General features: G+C 43.9%; 1 long non-coding RNA gene across 1 annotated transcript; it reads left to right on the forward strand.

Annotated features, from left to right (window-relative positions):
• The first annotated feature begins 4,860 nt into the window (after window positions 1–4,860).
• Window positions 4,861–11,214, forward strand: LOC120370929. The gene is made up of 3 exons (XR_005584060.1): window positions 4,861–4,977; window positions 9,147–9,245; window positions 10,236–11,214. It is a non-coding gene; the product is annotated as an uncharacterized LOC120370929 (long non-coding RNA).
• Window positions 11,215–11,859: the final 645 nt, after the last annotated feature.

Raw genomic sequence — 11,859 nt, forward strand, 5'->3', positions numbered from 1 at the left:
ATAGGCTAAGGGAGGGATGTAAAGGTGGCTTTATGCCACTCTTGTCTCTTTGTCAATGTCTCACTTCTAACACCAGTGTTACCCCAAGTGGTCGGAGAATTCTAGGACTTTGCAGGTTGCTGTCTTAGTGAAGGAGAAATCAATGATGTGGAGTTTAGGTATAGTCTGTGTATAACTTGCTTTAGTTACACATGTACACCAGCCCTGGAACAAGGATAGTCACAACCATCACTCAGGCAACCCCCTCTTTCAGAAATCTCAGCCAGCAGACTAATGCCCACTTCCCAGGAAGCTACATTAGCTCAAGAACTGCCTTCACCTCTAGAAAATAAAGTAGAGACAGCAAACTCTAGCTGTCTACCACAGCTTCTCTCAGAAAATACTGCACAACAAATCTCACAACAATGTAGCTTTCCTTCAAAGTTAGAAACTTGCTTGTGGCTGAGAAACATACTTTTAAGACTATGGGTAACAGTGCCATCTGATGTCTCCTGCCATACCATCATCTTCATGTCTCCTATGATGTTTGGGCTGTCAGGTTACAATTGCAGAGTTACCAGCTCTTGAGATTTTATTGTAAGCCTTAAACTATTTGGTGGGGCGAGGCAGTGTTTTTTTTTCCCTTCGAACACCATCTCCTGGAGTTAGGTGATCACATACAAATTATAGCATTTTTTTTTTAACGGAAGTTTCTAGCCCTCCAGGTTGCAGATAAAAGTTTGAAAATGTGAGCCCTAAAGGATCGAATACCAGGAGGCAAATAAAAAGAACCTACAATATATTATTTTTAAAATCTCATGACTCTTAAGCCAATCTTATGATTTTAGAATGCTTGCAGCTGGCAGTGGTGAATCCTAACACCCCAGAATAATGTACAGCAGTCTGAAGGCTATTCTATATCACACCAGTTGCACACAGTGCAAAGGCTGCCAGATATCACTAGTGCATAATTTGGCCACAAACATTGTGGGAAGGGAGGAGTGAGGTAGGTGCCACTACAGCATCTCCACACAATCCAGAATCACTGTATGCAGGGTCTGCTTTTTTCTGATTAAAATCTGGAGTTAATGCGTCAGAGATTAGGGACATAGGGTTGGGATTTTTGTGTGTTAATATCTTTAGTTTGTACAGAAAACAAATACATTGGATACAATGAAAACATTAAGTAAAGCTTTGTAAAGCATTATAAGTCTCTTACCTGATCTTTAGTCATCTCCAGGCTGCTACAGAAGTCTATGGGGAAAAGCATGCTGATTCCTCACACTGAGCAGTAGTATGCAATTAGTTATAAATCCAGCACCTCCAAATAAGAACAAAAATGTTTGTTTTCAGGACAGTATTGACAGCTGTAAACTCTTGTGAATGGAGAATCCAGCACATAATTCCAAAACTACTCTGAGGTTTTGTTTTTTGGTGTAAACATTTGCAGGTCACCCATTAAAAACAGATCTCGATGTAGTATAGGCCTCATTTGTTTCAATAGAAAGTATTGAATCAAGCTGCTGCCACGACATCAGTTGAGCCTGATAGAAGTGATAGAGATGACAGAGAACTGAGGTTACTGAGTAAGTAATATGCACAGAGGACTGTGCCTTGGTATAAGACTAGTATGCTAAATGTACTGGCCTATAGAAAGGTTTTGAAGGATTAGATTTTTAAACATCAATTTCCCCCCCCCTTTCCACTAAATCGACCAGAAACACAACATTTCCATCAATAATAATAATAGAAATGTACAGATAGGCAAAGAAAAATACTGCTTGAGAACTTAGTAACATTTGATTTAAGATATTTACTTTGAATATTTTGACATATGATGTTGACAATTTGTGTTTTAACAGTTATAAAGCTGTTTTTTTTATTTCAAGGTCTACTGTCATTAAATAATTATCTGACCCCCCCATAAGTTGTCACAAAAGTAAAAATTTTAATTGATAAACATTTAAAAATGCTTATAAACCACAAGTCCGCACAACTATGAAATTTAAATCAATTAAAATAAAAAGTGCTTAAAATAATCAATATAATCTATCAAAATGATAAAGAATAAAATAAAAATGGAATTCTACCAAGCCCACCTATAGACCTCCTGAAGACTTAAACATCAGACTTACCAGTTAAAGTCGTTCAGCCAATGAGCTCAGAGAAGTCTGTTCCTTCACTTAAATTTACCAGCCAGAGCTGCAGCTCCAGTAACCTCACAGGATATGTCTATGCTGCAATAAAAGACCCACAGCATGGCCACTGCTGGCCCAGGTCAGCTGACTTGGGCTCAGGGTGTTTGGGCTGTGGGGGCTATAAAATTGCAGTATAGACATTCAGTCTCAGGCTGAAGCCCTGGCTCTGATATCCTGTGAGTGAGGAGGGTCTGAGAGCCCAGGCTCCAGACTGAGACCAAACAGCTACACTGCTATTTTTAGCCTCTCAGCCCAAACCCTACAAGCCTGAGTCAGCTGACCAGGTCTCTGAGACTGAGTGCCATAGGTTTTTTAGCACAGTGTAGACACACGGAGAGGCCTATACCTTGACATCAGCAAATAAGAATGATAGCATTTTGCATACACTTTGCACTGGTGTAAATAACTCTTCAAGAAGCAGGGCATCAGTTAACTGAGCCCTTCATAGATGACTTATGGCCCAGATTCAGAGGGATGAGGACTTCCTGCCATTCTCATTGCAGTTAATGGGAGTTAAAACTGCCCAACACATCTCAGGCCCTTAATAGTTATTCTGGTCTTGTATAAGGAGTATTTTAAAAAAGATTTTTGACTGCAGATAGATATTTCCAGTGGTGCAAGTAGAATTCATTTCTGACTGGTATGCTGCACCAGCTAAAGGAGAGAGGCATGTGACCTCCCCACCTGTCCCCCATTCCGGGGCTCCACACTCTCCCCCTCCCCATGATCCATCCCTGGGCGGTGGGCTCTGTCCTCCTCCTGCTGTGCCAAATCGCAGGGCTCTCCAGAACCACAGTGGCAAAAAGAGCAGAATGTGGGGCCACCGGGCAGCCCCACGTGAGCCGTTCCTCCAGTGCAGCTGTACTGCTGCTGGCCCCGCCCCGAGCCCTGTCCTCCTTTGAGGCTGCTGTACAGACCCCAGACAGGAGTTAGGAGATGCAGCTGCTGGGATGCAGGAAGGGCTGGGGACAGGGTTGGGTGCGGTACAGCAGCACTGGAGGAACTGCCAGCATGGGATCACCCAGCGGCCTCACGTTCTGCTCCTCCTGTGTCTTTCCGGTACAGCATACCAGCTGTAAATACCTTACTGGTATGGTGTGCCAGCTATACATATCTTACTGGTACGGCATACTGTACTGGACCACTCTACTGGCAGCACTGGATAGCTCAGTCCTTTAGCTCTCTTCCTGAAGATTAAAAGATATGTCAGGCAGGTCACTGCTATAGTGGAATTTTGTGCTTCTGTTTAAATTGTACAAAATTAAAGGCAAGAAGAATGTTCAGTATAATGCACGGTTTTGGGAGGGGGAGGAATGGCTGAAAGTATATTTTTTAAATACTTAGAACCCAAAAACAATTACATCTAATAGCTTGAAATTATGACTATTAGTTTAACCTAGGACTAACAAGCATTCAGGTTACTTGCAATTTGCTACACTCATTTAAATTGAAATAGAGGCGATAAACAACATTTTGTCTGTTATGCTTGTTTGAATCAACATGAAAAATGCTGATTTTCCAAAGAGCTGTGGCTCACAAACTTAGGAAAATCTATTTAGAACAAAAATGCTTTGCATTCAAGAGTAATGCATATAAAGTTTTTCAGTTTGGTAAAACTGAGCTGTTCGTTTTCATTTAGCAGGGACAATGGCTAAGGAAGGCAGAGGTCTGTTATTTTTACATACAAATTACATTTCCATGCAATTCCTTCTCAAGAAATATTTCAACATATCACCATAAAATTCTAACTTAATAATAAAATATTAAGTCTTAAAATTTCTAAGAAACAAAGACAGCTTTATATATTAAAGTCAGTGGAATTACTTGGTCTTGTATTGTGTTACAGGTGTGTTGACCCTTGGTATGTTAAAATTACAGACACCTAGATCAGGTAACAAACGAGCCTTGGTGCTTTTTTTGGCCTTGTCTGCAAGACACGTTTGTCCTCCTCCCCCACCCATAACATAATTTATTTTTTTTGCCTCGGTTTCCACAGACAAGATCAGCTCCCAGACTGCTGCACTGGGCATCATAGTATGGGGAGTAGGTGAGGCGCCTCAGTGGTGAAAGAACCGGTTAAGGACTATTTAGAAAAGCTGGATGTGCACAAGTCCATGGGTCCAGAACTAATGCATCTGAGTGTCACAATAAAAATTGCCCCCAATGGGGTCCCCTGGGTAAGCACCAACATTGTATATTGCTAACACTTTTATATGCATTGGAAAGCATCTTGGGAAGGGTTAAAGGTGTGAGTGTGGAGTGGAAGATTCCTTTGCAGTTTACAAGAGGCCAAATGGGGGAGGAAGGGAGAAAGGAATGGGTTAACTCGATGCTCCAGCTGGGCCCGAAGATAAGGAATGAAACTGCAGCCTAAGGCCAGCACATACAAACAGGCTTTCTGCTGCCAAACAGCTGGAAGCCTGTATCTCAACCCCAGCAAGCCATGAGAAAGGAGAACTGAGCCAGACAGAATTGAAGGGGTTGCAAAACTAATAAGATTGTGAAGGTCAGTGAGTTGGAACACAACAGTCTCATGACCCTGAAACCGGTATGTTTTGGAAAAGCTAAGGGAGCCACAGAAGGCCAGTTCTGACTGGTACAGAGAGCACGGAGGAAAGGGGTCCCTGGAGGAAACGCCCCCAGAAGAACCCAGGGCTTAAGACCCTTCTGAGAGCTGAAGCAAGTCGGAGATTTACAGTGGACCCTAGACAACCTGTGCACAGGAAAGAACTCTCGACTACCCTTCCACCTCTTCTTCTAACATTACACCCAGGCTTGGCCAGCCTTGGGTTGTGAGTGTGTAAGTATGAAAGTGGGTTAGGACTTGGGCACTAACGCTTTCTTCCTCCCTCTGAGTGACATGGGGCGTGCCCAGCACTCACTGCTGTTATTTGGTTAATAAAGCTTTAAACTTAGTCACTAAGGGTAGGTCTATACTTACCCGCCGGGTCGACGCGTAGAGTTCGACTTCTCGGAGTTCGAACTATCGCGTCTAATCTAGACGCGATAGTTCGAACTCCGAACGTGCTCCCGTCGACTCCGGAACTCCACCACCGCGAACGGCGGTGGCGGAGTCGACGGGGGAGCCGCGGACTTCGACCCCGCGGCATCTGGACAGGTAGGCAGTTCGAACTAAGGTAGTTCGACTTCAGCTACGCTATTCGCGTAGCTGAAGTCGCGTACCTTAGTTCGAACCCCCCCCCCAGTGTAGACCAGGCCTTAGTCACTCCTTCATCTCCTCCCCTAAAGATCCTGCAGCCTCAGCCTGATCACCTGAAGCCCCAGGCAGATTGGTAACATAAATCTGTCACATTTTTGGTGAAGTGTGTGTGTGTGGGGGGGGCTCTGAGGAGTGCACCAACTGTTCTAACCTGTACTAACGAATTGTGTCGGCATGTTCAGGAAATGAAAGGTCATGATTGTGGACTCAGAAATCCTGCGGTCATGGGCGACGGCATCCACAATGGGTTCAAGGCTGGACGCACGGGCATTATGTAGCGCGGACACTGGAGTCCTGCTGCCTGGCCTGCTGGTGTCACAGGAGGCTGGTGGACCTGATGCCTGAGCCATGGAAGGGGTGACAAAAAGGGATGGGACCCTGTTGCCTCTTTCAAAGGGGGTGAGGACCTCTCCCAGCTGGAGAGGGCTCTCACCAAGGTGGGACACAATACCTGGGGGCACATGGAAGAGCTTCAGAAATGTGTGCAAATTTGGCAGGATTTCTTAGACCTGTATGCTGTATGAAAGGCAGAAGGGTAAAAACTTGGGGGTAGAGGTGGGATTGGTATAGACATTTGTGTTTTGTATGAGCATGGGCACGGAAGAGTTATAAAGGTAAAAGAGATTCATAAAGAAATATGTTTGGGTGGTATTTTCTATATGAAACCCAACTCTGAAGGATATAGGAATGTGGGCAAATAGTGGTAGCACCTGTGTAGGAAATGTTTAGAAGGAAACAATCCAAAAATGATACTTTGTTCAAGAGATAAATCCTTTTAAACAGATCTTGCTCTGTTAAACCAAACTCTGAAGAATATAGGAGTTTGGGCAGTGTAGTATTTTTTTGTGAGTAATATTGTGGTGATTTCACAATTTTGAAAGAAATGTTTAAGGAAAGGGAGCAGGAGGGGTGGGGGCTAGTTAAGGAGCCCACCCTCATTGATAAACTGGTAGTGGAACAAAACCTGTGCCCATGGAAAGGGACGGTTCAGTGAGGAAAGCAGGATCAGGCCCAGACAAGCAGGCCGGCAACAGATAAAAACATTGAAAACAGGTTGGAGGCCCTGAGGGCATAGTGGCAGGAGTAAGGAAAGGAGAAAGAGCAAGCATGGGAAATTCAGATCCCTGAAATAGTACTTGGAATGGTGAAATCTGAGTTGATTAAGGTGCCATTTTGGGAGATAAGCAAGTGATTTAAGGAAAGAGTAAAAAGTTAACTCTGCAAAGGCTGGAGGAAATTAAGCAGTTAAATGTAGTGAAAATATTAAAAAGGAAAAGTATTATAAAAAGAAAATTCTTGGTCTCTTTGCAGCCATTCTGAAGGAAAAAATGGGCCCTTTTCCAAGGGAATGTCTGTAAATAATCCAGGCAAAGAGACTATCTAATTGAAATCATTTGACTGTGGACAATTTAGTCAAATTTGCTAAAAGAATACAAGGGGGTTCTATTGGAACTTAACTGCCCCAAATGTATAAAGAGAATGTAATCTATATACAGCTATGTAAAAACAGAGCAGTGTAGAAGGACTGTGCATTTTCCCTAGGACATGTGCAGTGTATATTGTAGAAGGGGTAAAAAAAAATGCAAACGTACCATGCTACTTAATTAAAATCCTATTAGGGCTCCAAAAGGTTGTGTTTCCTTTTTCAGATTTTTGTATGTTTTAAAAGCAGGAGTTAAAAATGAAAAGTAATCAAAATTCTGGTGAAAGTTGATTGTGTCCCTTTTAAGACAGAGTCTCTGAGCTGCTAATGGCTTTGGATCCAAAAGCAAGCCCAAAAGCATCGTGTTAATGCAAATTACCTAACTGATAAAGGTAGAAGCCGTTGAAACCTGGCCTGCCTCTAGAACAAACATAGGAAAATATGGGGGTAATTCCTCAATTTTGCCTGCAATCAGCAAGGGTACTTGTAAAAGAAAGGAACGTTTTAAGAAATAATCTGCCACCCCAAAAGGGGTAGAAACATGTTCTTTTTGTCTTTCTGAAAATCAGAAAAAGCTGATATCAGCTGAAGAGCAACCCCAAATACCATGAATCTACTGTCACAATAGAAATTGAGTTTTGTGTTCTATGTTTTGTCTTGTGTTGTTTGTCTTGTTGCTAGCATTGTTGTATATTAAAAAAAAATACTGCAGGGAAACATCCTCAGGTAGTAAACACCATATTAGGAGGAATTAGTTTTGAAGCAGGGATTATAAATATTGTAAACCTGAAGGTAATTAAAAATAAATTAAGCTCTCTGTCCCAGCTACAGGACAGCCTAGTACAGAAACAAATGGAAATTAAAAAAAACAACGTACTGCTATAGCTATGGGATGGACTGAAATGCAGATACTTGCTTTGTCCACCTTGGAACTCAAAACGTTTTGGGTAATATCAGGAAACACCAAGGTTTTTATACACTTGCTAAAGCAAAGAAAAAGATTATCATTTGATACTTAGCAATATGAATGGATGCAGTATGTTTCTAGCATAGTAAGGCCAGACCTTTTAATTGGGAAATTATTGTTAAAAATGCACACCAACAAGCTCTGAAAGCAAAGATATGAAATGTTAGCCCACTCCTCTTATGGCACATGGAATCCTTCTGGCTACCCCAGACCTCAAGCCAGTGGGCTGGGGAGGGAGGGAAGCTATTGGACACCAGAGGTTGTACCTGGTGGACTCCTCAAAAGTGGATGTGCTTGTCCTTGCCTGTTGCTCAAGAGCCTTGTAGTAAAGACATTTCACTAGGATCCTGTATGTGGGATGAATTGGATAATGAGACTAAAGTACTGTATAATGGGCAATGTGTATGTGTTAATTCCTGGGAAGAAATGTTTTGGGAGGATGGAAGTGTTCCAAATGTAAATGTAATGTAAGTACTCTGTTTACCAATAATCACATTTATTATTTGCCACAACCAAAAAAGTTTCAGCTGTGCCCAGTTAAGGGAGGAGCTATGTGAATCCTGCGAATCCATAGAGGCCGCTTTAGATAAGAAAAAGGCCAAACGTAAGGGAATGTCATTAAAGACATCCGGGGATAGCAAATTGAAGACAAGATAATGTTGCAAAAGCTGGGGAAGGCAGCCCACATTCTGGACATCAAGTGGGTGGGTCTGAACTCCATTGTGAATCGCATCTCCCTGGTAGTGTACCAGCTTTAGCTACAAGGCAAACTAAAATGAGCGCATGCCAATCAGCTCAAAACATATGTTTCTCCCTAGGTTTCTGGTCATGGTGTCAAGGGCCTCAGTTGTGGACCTGCCATCTGCCTGGACTATCCAGGTTTCCATCTGTTCATGGGATTATCTGGATAATTATAATTATGAGGAGGGAAAATACCTCCAGAGGTTCTCCCTGGTTTGAGCTGCTGATGGGGCCCAAGCCACAATGTGGTGTAAGGCTGGAGGGGAGGTGCCGTGGAGGCAGTGCATAGTCCGGATAGACACAGTAGGGCCACAGGAAAATACCTGATGGGTGGCTCTGACCTCCCCTGGACCCCAGAGGGACAAACCCTGTTCCTCATGTGGTGGCCTGGAGCAGAATGGGAAGTCCTTTGGCAAGCGATAGTAATTTCTCATCCCTAGGTGCAATATTGTTGTTATGACCTCCTAAACCAGGCAAATGACATCCATGATGGTAGCGAGGGAGGGCTGTAATGGGATGACTAATAGCTGACATAGTTTTTGTATGTGGCTCAATTTCCCCCAATGGGTGCATTTATGTTGTTCTTTTTCTTTTTCTTTCCCTTTTGCTTTGTTACAGGACAGGCAGTAATAGCAAGAGCCCAGGGATACCCCGAACAGGAGTGGTGGGACCGCTCTTGCTGCTTCAGGCCTGAAGAATCCTTTATTGTGATACAATGTATGTATGGTGGCATATTTTTATGGGCATCCTTGGGTTTCTGACACTTTTGTCCTCCTTTGTTAATTTTACCAAGATCCAAAATTGGCCATAGTCGAAGAAAACGTTTATTATCCATTGGGGGGGGGGAAGGAAGAGGGTAATTGGGGCACATCATCCTGGAAATGTGGCACCATGTATTACCTGCATTTTTCCAGGGGTGGCCCCCTGCCAAGATCCCCAGGTTCCCGGCCCTGCATATCCCTCCCAAATTGGGTCCCAAATGGGGTTAAGGTCATAATTAAGGCTGGGGACCAACTAGCATGGGATTCTGTGTGCTCCCAGCTCCAACAATATTTGACCCAGCAAATCTGTAGCATCCAGAAGAATGTGCTCCATAAAGCCTGGCCCAGAGAAATCCATTTCCACTCAGGGATTCCCCAGGAGCAATGGCCTTTTCGCTATTCCTGGAAGCTCACTAACTGGAAGTGCACAGGCATAGCCTGCTTCTTCATGGCCTTTGGCCCCATAAAAGGAGTATGGGCCCCTGCTATAAAAATCCAACCAAGCCTTTGAGAAGGCTGCCTCTGGCACTGCGTGGTCCATTGCGAAGTGTAGGAGGTGGCTCCCCACAGTGACACCACTAAGCGGTATGTGCTGACTGCATCCCCTGACTATCAGTGTATATGGATTGCAAAGGCAACTCCTGGCAGCTATGGCCTATGGGGCCCCTCAAATAATGTGTAAAAAAGGGGCAATGCCAGGCCACTTTTATGAGATGGGGCAACACATCTTCTGGGAAGGGAAGGCATTGAAATATGCCCCCAATAAAGCACATTTGTTTACCAATACCTCTGCATGTGTTTGGAAGACCACCTACCCAAGGGTGCCCCTCAACTTGCTGTTACAATCTCAAGTGAAAAATTTTTCAGTGCATTGGCCCACTGTTATTCAAAATATTGTTAATATTTCTAACTATATTGTGTTTAATTTTTCATGGATTACACCCAGTGTTTTTCTCCCATTGGAGCACACCCAGGAGCAATTGACCAGCCAGACAGATGCCTCCTCCTTTACAGTGTTGCAGCACACATTCAACCTGGAAAGAGCTGCCTTTGCCACAGCCATTCGGATGGGGCATCTATGTCAACAAGGAAATATGTTATGCTATGTTACTAATGAAGCTAGAAGCTACTACTGGCTTGTGTATGCAAGTGTTGCTGCTCTAATAATTTTGTTTTTGCTATATTGCTGTTTGCGTAAAAGGCCAATGGTGACACTAGACACACTGTCAGAGGGAGGGTAAAAACCTAAGTGGTGACCCCTTACAATGGAATGTATATTCAGAGTCAAGGAGGGAAATGTCACAATACAAATTGCCACCCCATGGGGTCCCCTGGGTAAGCACCAGCATTGTATATTGCTAATGCTTTTATATGCATTGGAAAGGATCTTGGGAAGGGTTAAAGGTGTGAGTGTGGAGTGAAAGATTCCTTTGCAAGTTACAAGAGGCCGAAGGGGGAGGAAGGGAGACAGGAATGGGTTAACTCAACAATCCAGCGAGGCCCGAAAATAAGGAATAAAACTGCAGCCCAACGCCAGTGCACACAAACAGCCTCTGGGCTGCCAAACAGCCGGAAACCTGTATCTCAACACCAGCCAGCTGTAAGAAAGAAGAACTGAGCCAAACAAAATTAAAGCCGTTGCAAAACTAGTAAAATTACAAAGGTCAACAAGGTAAAACACAACAGTCTTGCGACCCTGAAACTGGTGTGTTTTGGGAAAGCTAAGGGAGCCGCAAAAAGCTGGTTTGAACTGGTACAGAGAGCATGGGGGACAGGGGTCTCTGGAAGAAATGACCCCAGAAGAACCCTGGGCTTAAAACTCTTCTGAGAGCTAAGCAACTTGGAGATTTACAGCGAACCCTAGACGACCTGTGCACAGGAAAGAACTCTCGACTACCCTCCCCACACTTCTTCTTACATTATACCCAGGCTTGGCCAGCCTTGGGTTGTGCGTGTGTAGGTATGAAAGTGGGTTAGGGCTCGGGCACTAACACTTTCTTCCACCCTTTGAGTGATGTGGGGCACGCCCAGCACTCACCACTGTTATTTGATAAATAAAGCTTTAAACGTAGTCACTCGGTGTGCTCCTTCATCTCATCCCCTAAAGATCCTGTGGCCTCAGCCTGATCACCTGAAGCCCCAGGCAGATTGGTAACATAAATCTGTCACATAAGGATGCTGAGAGAGTTGGCTGATGTGACTGCAGAGCCATTGGCCATTATCTTTGAAAACTTGTGGAGACTTGAGAAATCTGATGAGGTGCAAAAGGACAAGTGCAGAGTCCTACACTTCGGATGGAAGAATCCCATGCACTGCTACAGGATGGGGACTGACTGGCTAAGCAGCAGTTCTGCAGAAAAGGACCTGGGGAGTACAGTGGACAAGAAGCTGGATATGAATCAACAGTGTGCCCTTGTTGCCAAGAAGGCTAATGGCATATTGGGCTGCATTAGTAGTAGCACTGTCAGTAGATCAAGGGAAGTGATTATTCCCCTCTATTTGACACTGGTGAGGCCACATCTGGAGTATTGTGTTCAGTTTTGGGCCCCCCACTACAGAAAAGATGTAGA

Source organism: Mauremys reevesii, linkage group 8 (genome assembly GCF_016161935.1).
Source record: "Mauremys reevesii isolate NIE-2019 linkage group 8, ASM1616193v1, whole genome shotgun sequence".
Lineage (NCBI taxonomy): Eukaryota > Metazoa > Chordata > Testudines > Geoemydidae > Mauremys > Mauremys reevesii.